Here is an 11,997-nt window from a genome sequence, read left to right as displayed (position 1 = left end):
TCAATCCGGGACTAAAGGTCTAATCTTTAGTCCCGGTTTGAGATACGAACGGGGACTAAACGGCATCGCACCCTTTAGTCCCGGTTCGTGTCTCAAACCGGGACTAAAGGGCTCATTTGAACCGGGACTTATGCCTTTAGCCACACGAACCGGGGCTAACGCTCACATTAGTCCCGGTTCGTAATGCAACCGGGACTAATGTGTATATTGAGCTGTGACCAAATTCCCTGTTTTGTACTAGTGCTTACTCATCTTGCTTGTCAACATGCCTCGTGATCGAAGATCAGAGGTGGGAAGGAGACACCGTGGCCTCACTTACCTTGGCGGCAGCGGGCAACAAGCCAGTTTCGGTCAGTGGAGGCATCATCATGTGGCTTCTCTGAGGCTCTCGAATCGCCTACGGCCTCTACACCACTACACCATTAGTCCTCTGGCTCTACATCATCCCACTGACCCTGGCCTCCTTCAGCATATAAGTTTGCAATTAGGAGCTCTAGTTCCGTGATGTGCTATCTAGTTCTTTTTGCTAGGGATAAACTATACAAGCTGCAAGAACTGACCTAAAAATGTAATTATTAAGCTCCTTCGAAATTCCAAGCCATGGTAATAAAGATTTCAAAAAATAGGTTAACAACAAACAACACTTTAGCTTGGTAATGAAGCAATCCGCGTGGCATTCGGAGACCACTAGAAATGAAGTGTTCAACGCTATCTTCAGCATTAGTTGCCTAGAGGACACAAGAATAATTAATATTTACCAGAATTAAAGTGTCTCCGCTTCAAGATATTTCATGTATTAAAACTATCAATAATAAGCACCGACACAAATATATTCAACTTCATTCGGCGCGTGGAAGAAGGACATCATGTGATGAACCATGTTACAACCCACAGAGTTGATAAGGACAAGCCATTCTTATAGGAAAAATGCACCCCTTTCCAACTACGGTGACCATTTCCATTCTTCCCTTCACGTGCTTCCATCCCTAGGGATCTAGCATAAGAAGTCATATCTCTATTGTATGGAAACAATTACTGATTCTAGTTGACCTTTGAAATTTTACATTGGAACATTCTCTTCTTATGGAATATATGTAAATAGATGTGCAAAAGAAACTGGAAGAGGTGCATGATTGCTTCAATGCTCATGACGAGCACATTGTGAATGGAAGGAAAAATGCAGTAAGACAATACTTGTGATAATGTGATAAGGTGACATAAAAGTGATGAGTTATCGATATAGTTCCATGAAACAGGACTGAAGGTGAAGATACTATTAGTTTACCAACTGGTTCTGTGTTTTCTTATTGGCTCAATTATGTGAAGAAAACAAGGTATGTAATTTTAGGTCACATTCAATAATAAACACACGTTCCTTCCATGTTTTACATATATCAGATGGATCAGACTGAGATGTGAAGTGTCATGGTTCACACTGTTCTCGAGGAGCATGAAAGGAATAAGAGTGTGGGTAAATGAAGTTATAGTGTGATATATAGATGATTTTTGGAGTCGAGAGAAGGGGGAAATCAAGAATAGAATCAGGGATAGATTTAAAAAATATAGGAGAATGGAATGTACGGTTAGTTTGCAAATAGGTCCATTTTTGCGAAAATAGATAGATGTGGGTAAAGGGTTAAGGTAGGTTGGATGATTAAAAGGTTATTAATTGCCTGCCCGTGATAAGCCGATAAGGTGAATATAGGTATGTATGCAGCTCACTATGTGCCATTTGTGTAGCAAGAGTTGTGTGGGGTTTGTGTTGATTCAAGCTAGCTTTTAATTAACATATAACACGAGACCTTTTCATGTTTCAAGACAGAATGAATGGTGAGGGGAGCGACGAGATGTTTCACATGCTTGTGGGGAGTGTGACAATGTCAATATTTGGTAAATGGAGGAAGTTAGAATTCTATAACTCGTAATGAGTATGAATATCAAGGTCACAGGAAAATCAACGACCGAAAACACAACTTGTTGTTGATAAGGGAATACGATGAATACAACTAGTTAATTCCACAACTTCTTCCTTGTAGTTGTAAAACCATAATGATGCGTTAAATGGGTCAATGGGGTTAAGACATTAAATATAGATTTGAGTAGATTGACTACTGAAGTCAAGGGAATGGACCAATCCAGCATGAATGGCAAGGCCAGGGGTCGTCCATGGGCCGGGTGCATAACTAGTTCTTTCTATCTAAATGTCCTTGGATATCAAATAAGTTATGCAAACATTATTGTTTATACAATATTTTTAGCAGAAATGGCAAGGCTAGGGCTCGTGCATTGGCGGGTAAACAGGCGACCACCCTATGCCCGGAAGATGAATGCTTAGAGGTCGTCGCGTTGTCGATGAACTCACAAACGTAGTATCCACAAAAATCATTCCCGTCTTCCTGCCACAAGTACTTTACGAGAAATAGATTTCAATCAAACTGATATTCAAGCATGCTAAATGGTATTGATGAAACTATCTATAATCAATGGGAGATGCGCGGAAGTAGCTACTAGTACTTACTTTCGGGTGTGTAAATCGCAGCTTCGTCGGCAGTGCCGGAACAATTGCGGTGAAATATTTCCAAACCCTGCCAGACAAAGAGAATAATTACTTGATATCAGGAAATGAACAAAGTTGCTGATATGGTGCGATAATGATCAATTGAACTTACTTCTGGAGCATTTCAGTCATGTCCGCATAGTCCTGGGGTTCTTTTCGTCTTGAGTCTAAGACAGTTACTAGTCCCCATTCAAGCTTAATCTCTATCAGAATAAAGTGGAAGCTGCGCACGCATGCATAACTCGTCAGTTACATTACTATAATTAACCTTGAGTAAGGGAAATCGAATATGCACAAGACAGCAACACTCACTTTAAGTTGTAAGGAAAGAGTATTTTCTCTTTGTTTTGATTTTTAAGCAACGATTGTAGCAAGTTGTCCTCGGTATCTGTGACTCTATTTTTAACCGTCCATTCATGTAAGATATTTGGGTTAATGAACCCAATGTCATAGATTTGTGCTTTTCTGCATTCGACGATCTTCAACCTGCATAATATAGTGAGGATAATTATATATACATGCAATGAAAGAGCTGAGCTATATATAGAGACTTAATTACAGAAGTAGTACTTACAGACATTAGCAAGTCACGAGTGTTTTGTCGAGGGCCATTTGATTGTATAACTGGAATATCTCGTCAAATTCAACAGACAACAGATCAATTCCGACGAGGTCGTGCTCCTCTTTAACTCTCAACGTCAAAGTATCCTTCCCAGACTGGTTGCATGTTTTCATGTACCATTCATGCAATCTTCGCATCATCGTTGTTAGAGGAGGATGATTAGGTTTGATGAGAGGCTTCCTTACTCGTATTTGAATTCGTCCACCTCCTTTATTTGGAACTCTACATCATCACTCAGGTAATCAGCAGGATTGGTACCGGGCACCATCCCCGGATGATTAGCGACGATATCGCTAGACACCTCGAGCGGGGTGCACGATTGCTTCCTTGTTCTTCGAGCTGATACGTCTCAAACGTATCTATAATTTTTTATTGTTCAATGCTATTATATTATCCATCCTGGATGTTTTATATGCATTTATATGCTATTTTATATGATTTTTGGGACTAAAGTATTAACCTAGAGCTCAGTCCCAGTATCTGTTTTTTTCCTTGTTTTTAAGTTTCACAGAAAAGGAATACCAAACGGAGTCCAATTGACATGCCAGTTTTTGTGGATTTTTTATGGACTAGAAGAAGCCCCCGAAGCAAAAGAGTTGGGCCAGAAGAGTCCCGAGCCATCCACGAGGGTGCAGGGCGCGCCCTACCACCTGGGCGCGCCCCCTACCTCGTGGATGACTTGGAGACCCTCCCCCCTGACTTGTTCCCGACTCCAAAAATTCCTATAAATACGAAAAACCCCAAAAAGAAACCTAGATCGGGAGTTCCGCTGCTGCAAGCCTCTATAGCCACCAAAAACCAATTGGGACCCTGTTCCGGCACCCTGCCGGAGGGGGGAGTCATCACTGATGGCCATCTTCATCATCCCGACGCTCTCCATGACGAGGAGGTAGTAGTTCACCCTCAGGGCTGAGGGTATGTACAAGTAGCTATGTGTTTGATATCTCTCTCTCTTTCTCTCCCTCTATCTCTCTCTTGTGTTCTTGATGATGAAGGTAGAAATCAAGAAAGAGCATCAAGTGTTGATGATTGACAAGACCACTAGTTTCAAGAAAAGGGCAAAGGGAAAGAAAGGGAACTTCAAGTAAAATGACAAGCAAGTTGTCACTCCCGCGAAGAAGCCCAAAGCTGGACCAAAGCCTGAAACTAAGTGCTTACACTGCAAAGGAAATGGTCACTGGAAGCGGAAATACCCTGAATATTTGGTGGATAAGAAGGATGGCAAGGTGAACAAAGGTATATGTGATATACATGTTATTGATGTGTACCTTACTAGAGCCCGCAGTAGCACCTGGGTATTTGATACTGGTTCTGTTGCTAATATTTGCAACTCGAAACAGGGACTACGGAATAACCAAACACTGGCCAAGGACGAGGTGACGATGCGTGTGGGAAATGGTTCCAAAGTCGATGTGATCGCGGTCGGCACGCTACCTCTACATCTACCTTCGGGATTAGTTTTAGACCTGAATAATTGTTATTTGGTGCTAGCGTTGAGCATGAACATTATATATGGATCATGTTTGATGCGAGACGGTTATTCATTTAAATCAGAGAATAATGGTTGTTCTATTTATATGAGTAATATCTTTTATGGTCATGCACCCTTAAAGAGTGGTCTATTTTTGATGAATCTCGATAGTAGTGATACACATATTCATAGTGTTGAAACCAAAAGATGCAGAGTTGATAATGATAGTGCAACTTATTTGTGGCACTGCCGTTTAGGTCATATCGGTATAAAGCACATGAAGAAACTCCATACTGATGGACTTTTGGAATCACTTGATTATGAATCACTTGGTACTTGCGAACCATGCCTCATGGGCAAGATGACTAAAACGCAGTTCTCCAGAACTTTGGAAATCATACATACTGATGTTTGTGGTCCAATGAATATTGAGGCTCGCGGCGGGTATCGTTATTTTCTCACCTTCACAGATGATTTGAGCAGATATGGGTATATCTACTTAATGAAGCCCAAGTCTGAAACATTTGAGAAGTTCAAAGAATTTCAGAGTGAAGTGGAGAATCATCGTAACAAGAAAATAAAAGTTTCTACAATCTGATCGTAGAGAATAATTTTGAGTTACGAGTTTGGCCTTCAGTTTAAACAATGTGGAATAGTTTCACAGTTCACGCCACATGGAACACCATAGCGTAATGGTGTGTCCGAACGTCATAACCGCACTTTTATGGATATGGTGCGATCTATGATGTATCTTACCGATTTACCACTATCGTTTTGGGGTTATGCATTAGAGATAGCTGCATTCACTTTAAATAGGGCACCATCTAAATCCGTTGAGATGACACCGTATGAACTATGGTTTAGCAGTAAACCTAAGCTGTCGTTTCTTAAAGTTTGGAGTTGCGATGCTTATGTGAAAAAAGGTTTTCAACCTGATAAGCTCAAACCCAAATCGGAGAAGTGCGTCTTCATAGAATACCCAAAGGAAACTGTTGGGTACACCTTCTATCACAGATCCGAAGGCAAAACATTTGTTGCTAAGAATGGATGCTTTCTAGAGAAGGAGTTTCTCTTGAAAGAAGTGAGTGGGAGGAAAGTAGAGCTTGATAAGATAATTTGTACCTTCTCTTGAATTGGAAAGTAGTTAATCACAGAAATCAGTTCCACTGATTCCTACACCAATTAGTGAGGAAGCTAATGATGATGATCATGAAACTTCAGATCAAGTTATTACAGAAACTCGTAGGTCTTCCAAAGTACAGTCCGCACGAGAGTGGTACAGTAATCCTGTTCTGGAAGTCATGTTACTAGACCATGATGAACCTACGAACTATGAGGAAGCGATGATGAGCCCAGATTCCGCGAAATGGCTTAAGGCCATGAAATCTGAGATGGGATCCATGTATGAGAACAAAGTGTGGACTTTGGTGGAGTTTCCCAATGATCGGCAAGCCATATTGTATAAATGGATCTTCAAAAGGAAGACAGACGCTGATAGTAGTGTTACTATCTACAAAGCTCGACTTGTCACAAAAAGGTTTTCGACAAGTTCAAGGTATTGACTACAATGAGATTTTCTCAACTGTAGCGATGCTTAAATCTGTCCGAATCATGTTAGCAATTGCCACATTTTATGAAATCTGGCAAATGGATGTCAAAACTGCATTCCTTAATGGTTTTATTAAAGAAGAATTGTATATGATGCAACCAGAAGGTTTTGTCAATCCTAAAGGTGCTAACAAAATGTGCAAGCTCCAGCGATCCATCTATGGACTGGTGCAAGCATCTCAGAGTTGAAATATACGTTTTGATAAGTTGATCAAAGCATATAGTTTTATATAGACTTGCGGTGAAGCCTGTATTTACAATAAAATGAGTGGGAGCACTACCGCCTTTCTGATAAATATATGTGAGTAACATATTGTTGATCAGAAATGATGTAGAATTTTCTGGAAAGCATAAAGGAGTATTTGAAAGGAGTTCTTTAAAAGAAAGACCTCAGTAAAGCTGCTTACACATTGAGCATCAAGATCTATATAGATAGATCAAGACGCTTTATAAGATTTTTCAATGAGTCCATACCTTGATAAATTTTTTGAAATAGTTCAAAAGGGAATAGTCAAAGAAGGAGTTCTTGCCTGTGTTGCAAGGTGTGAAGTTGAGTAAGACTCAAGACCCGACCATGGCAGAAAATAGAAAGAGAATGAAAAAAGTCATTCCCTATGCCTCAGTCATAGGTTCTATAAAGTATGCTATGCTGTGAACCAGACCTATTGTATACCTTGCTCTGAGTTTGGCGGAGGAATACAATTTTGATCTAATAGTAGAACACTGGACAGCGGTCAAGAATATCCTTAGTGAGGACTAAGGAGATGTTTCTCGATTATGGAGGTGATAAAAGAGTTCGTTGTAAAAGTTACATCAGTGCAAACTTTTACACTGATCCAGATGACTCTAAGTCTCAATCTGGATACATATTGAAAGTGGGAGCAATTAGCTAGAGTAGCTCCGTACAGAGCATTGTAGACATAGAATATTTTGCAAAATACATACGGCTCTGAATGTGACAGACCCGTTGACTAAACTTGTCTCAAGAGAAAAACATGATCACACCTTAGTACTCCTTGGGTGTTAATCACATAGCGATGTGAACTAGATTATTGAATCTAGTAAACCCTTTGGGTGTTGGTCACATGACGATGTGAACTATGGATCTTAATCATATACAGATATGAATATTGGCGTTAAATCACATGGCGATGTGAACTAGATTATTGACTCTAGTGCAAGTGGGAGACTGAAGGAAATATGCCCTAGAGGTAATAATAAAGTTATTATTTATTTCCTTATTTCATGATAAATGTTAATTATTCATGCTAGAATTGTATTAACTGGAAACATAATACATGTGTGAATATATAGACAAACATAGTGTCACTAGTATGCCTCTACCTGACTAGCTCGTTGATCAAAGATGGTTATGTTTCCTAACCATAGACATGTGTTGTCATTTGATTAACGAGATCACATCATTAGGAGAATGATGTGATTGACATGACCCATTCTGTTAGCTTAGCACACGATCGTTTAGTATATTGCTATTGCTTTCTTCATGACTTATACAAGTTCTTATGACTATAAGATTATGCAACTCCCGTTTACCGAAGGTACACTTTGTGTGCTACCAAACGTCACAACGTAACTGAGTGATTATAAAGGAGCTCTACAGGTGTCTCCAAAGGTACATGTTGGGTTGGCGTATTTCGAGATTAGGATTTGTCACTCCGATTGTCGGAGAGGTATCTCTGGGCCCTCTTGGTAATGCACATTACTATAAGCCTTGCAAGCAATGTGACTAATGAGTTAGTTGCGGGATGATGCATTACATAACGAGTAAAGAGACTTGCCGGTAACAAGATTGAACTAGGTATTGAGATACCGACGATCGAATCTCGGGCAAGTAACATACCGATGACAAAGGGAACAACGTATGTTGTTATGCGGTTTGACCGATAAAGATCTTCGTAGAATATGTAGGAGCCAATATGAGCATCCAGGTTCCGCTATTGGTTATTGACTGGAAACGTGTCTCGGTCATGTCTACATAGTTCTCGAACCCGTAGGGTCCGCACGCTTAAGGTTTCGATGACAATTATATTATGAGTTTATGAGTTTTGATGTACCGAAGGAGTTCGGAGTCCCGTATGAGATCGGGGACATGACGAGGAGTCTCGAAATGGTCGAGACGTAAAGATCGATATATTGGACGACTATATTCGGACATCGGAAAGGTTCCGAGTGATTCGGGTATTTTTCGGAGTACCGGAGAGTTACGGGAATACGTATTGGGTCTTATTGGGCCATACGGGAAAGAAGGAAAAGGGCCTCAAGGGTGGCCGCACCCCTCCCAATTGACTAGTCCGAATTGGACTAGGGAGGGGGGGCGCCCCCTTCCTTCCTTCTCCTTCTCCCTTCCCTTTCCTTCTCTCCTACTCCTACTACATGGAAGGGCTCCTAGTTCTACTAGGAAAGGGGGAATCCTACTCCCGGTGAGAGTAGGACTCCCCTAGGGCGCGCCATAGAGAGGGCCGGCCCTCCCCTCCTCCACTCCTTTATATACGGGGGCAAGGGGGCACCCCATAGACACACAAGTTGATCATCGTGATCGTTCCTTAGCCGTGTGCGGTGCCCCCCTCCACCATATTCCACCTCGGTCATATCGTCGCGGAGTTTAGGCGAAGCCCTGCGTCGGTAGAACATCATCATCTTCACCACGCCGTTATGCTGACGGAACTCATCCCCGACACCCTGCTGGATCTGAGTCCGGGGATCGTCATCGAGCTAAACGTGTGCAGAACACGGAGGTGCCGTACGTTTGGTGCTTGGATCGGTTGGATCGTGAAGACGTACGACTACATCAACCATGTTGTCATAACATTTCCGCTTTCGGTCTACGAGGGTACGTGGACAACACTCTCCTCTCTCGTTGCTATGCATCACCATGATCTTGCGTGTGCGTAGGAATTTTTTTTTAAATTACTACGTTCCCCAACACGGCAATCCGGCTCTTCTGAAGAGGCTGCTCTAAAGCAATGTCCTGAAAAAGAAGAAGGACGGGTTATGAAGGTATGTGGCGGTTATCCCGCACTGTTGACTGAGTCGTTGTTGTGCCTCCGCCTGTGCCCATGGTATCTTGAGTGCGTAATTGTGTATGCGTGGCACGAATGCTGCTTTGATGGGGCTTAAGCGGAGGCCGGGCTGCTAGTCGCGCTCTTGGCGGGCCTGATGATCCTGTTGCGGGGTGTTCCGGACTCTCTTGACGGTGCTTGAAGTTGTTGTCGCCGGATTGGTTTGTCGGAGGAGGCCATTGTACTTCCGCCGCGAGGGCTGCAGTATGTTCTTCTATTCGGAGAGAGTGGTCCATATTTCCGTTCACTGTTATGACCCCGCGTGGTCCTGGCATCTTGAGTTTGAGGTATGCGTAGTGTGGTACCGCATTGAATCTAGCGAATGCGGTTCGTCTGAGCAGTGCGTGGTAACCACTGCGAAGAGGGACGATATCAAAGATTAACTCTTCGCTTCGGAAGTTATCCGGAGATCCGAAGACCACTTCCAGTGTTATAGAGCCCGTGCAACGGGCGTCTACTCCAGGAATCACACCTTTAGATGTGGTTTTGGTGGCCTTGATCCTTGAAGGGTCAATGGCCATTTTGTGCACTGTGTCCTGATAAAGACGGTTCAGGCTGCCGCCACCGTCCACAAGGACACACATGAGGTGGAATCCGTCGATGATTGGGTCTAGGACCAATGCGGCCGAGCCGCCGTGACGGATAGTAGTAGGGTGATCCCTACGATCAAAGGTGATCGGACAAGCTGACCATGCATTGAATTTGGGGGCGACTGGCTCCATCGCATAGATGTCCCATAGTGCCCGCTTTCGTTCCCGCTTGGGGATGTGCGTGGCGTAGATCATGTTGACCGTTTTCACCTGGGGGGAAATTTATTCTGTCCCCCCGTGTTCGGACGTTGGGGATCCTCGTCATCGTCGCTGTGCAGCCCATTGTCCTTGTCTTCGGCGTTTATTTTGCTGACCTGTTTGAATACCCAGCAATCTCTATTGGTGTGGTTGGCTGGCTTGTCCGGGGTGCCATGAATTTGGCATGAGCGCTCCAGTATGCAGTCCAGACTGGACGGTCCCTAATTATTTCTTTTGAACAGCTTCTTCCACTGACCGGGCTTGGATCCGCTGAATCCGGCGTTGACTGCCGTGTCTTCAGTGTTGTCGCCGTTGTTCCGTCGCTTATGTCTGTTACGCCGTGGCTTGCCGTTATTGTCGCGGCCATCCAAAGTGCCGGAATGTGGCGTAGTGCTGCTGCGAGCCAACCAACTGTCCTCGCCCGCGCAAAAGTGGGTCATTAGTGTTGTGAGAACGAGCCATTCGTCACGGATATTATGCTTAAAAGCCGCCAGGGCTTCAGCATCCGGACAGTCGACTATTTGGTTCTTTTTACTTAGGAACCGAGTCCAGAATTTCCTGGCTGATTCTCCGGGCGGTTGAGTAATGTGGCTCAGGTCATCGACGTCCAGTGGTCGCACGTATGTGCCCTGGAAGTTGTCGAGGAATGCGTCTTCCAGGTTTTCCCAACTGCCAATGGAATTTGCTGGCAGGCTGTTTAACCAGTGCCGGGCTAGTCCTTTGAGCTTAAGGGGAAGATACTTGATGGCATGTAGATCGTCTCTGCGGGCCATATGAATGTGGAGAAGAAAATCTTCGATCCATACTGCGGGGTCTGTTGTGCCATCGTATGATTCGATGTTTACGGGTTTGAACCCTTATGGGAATTCATGATCCATTACTTCGTCAGTGAAGCAGAGGGGGTGTGCGGCGCCTCTATGCCGGGCTATGTGGCTACGCAGGTCGAATTGCTCTGGGTGGCTATGTTCGGCCCGGCCGGACTTGTTGAAGGTGTATCCGGCGTGACGGTCATCGTGGCTTGCCGAGACGCGCCCCCGCGATCCGTAGATCGATCTTGGCTGTCCTGTTTTGTTGCCCCGGGCCGTAGTATGTTGGCGTGGGGGTGTTGGCTGGTATGTAGACTGATATGCCGCTTTATCCCGGCCAAGAGGTGGCCGATCAGCCGTATGGCGCTCGAGTCCATATTCCTCGGCTGCCAGGACTTCAGTCCATCTATCTGTGAGCAGGTCTTGATCAGCTTGGAGTTGCTGCTGCTTCTTTTTCAGGCTCCTCGCAGTGGCTGTAAGCCGACGCTTGAAGCGCTCCTGCTCTACGGGATCCTCAGGCACGCCGAACTCGTCGCCGCCGAGGCTAATCTCGTCTTCGGAGGGTGCATGTAGTTGTCCTCCTCCGGGTATTCGTCTGTCGCCTGTTCTTCTGGGCTGACCTGCTCATCCTCCTGTTCGGCCTGCTCGAAGGCGGGCTGATCAGGGTTGTATTCTTCTTCGGCACCATTCGGATTGTTTTCGTCTCCTGGGCCGGTATTGCTGTGGCGGGGCTTGGAGTGGCGCCGACGACGCCCGTTGTTTGCTTTTTTCCCAGAGGTTTTATCCTCCGTTGCCTCATCGCCATTTGTTTCCTTCGGAGTTTCCACCATATATATATCATAGGAAGAGGTGGCGGTCCACCGCTCGGTGAGCGGTGGTTCATGTTCTTCTCCTGCATCGTCGTCCATACCATCGATGTCTTCGGAATCGAATTCCAGTACCTCGGTTAAATCATCGACCATGGCAATGAAGTGGGTGGTGGGTGGGCAACGAATTCCTTCATCGCCTGCCTCCCACCCGAGCCGGACATAGTTCGGCCGAGAGCCTCCTGAGAAAGCGAGAGTT

This window comes from Triticum dicoccoides, chromosome 7B (assembly GCF_002162155.2).
Source record: "Triticum dicoccoides isolate Atlit2015 ecotype Zavitan chromosome 7B, WEW_v2.0, whole genome shotgun sequence".
Taxonomy (NCBI): Eukaryota; Viridiplantae; Streptophyta; class Magnoliopsida; order Poales; family Poaceae; genus Triticum; species Triticum dicoccoides.
Note: the sequence above shows the minus strand (reverse complement) of the source record.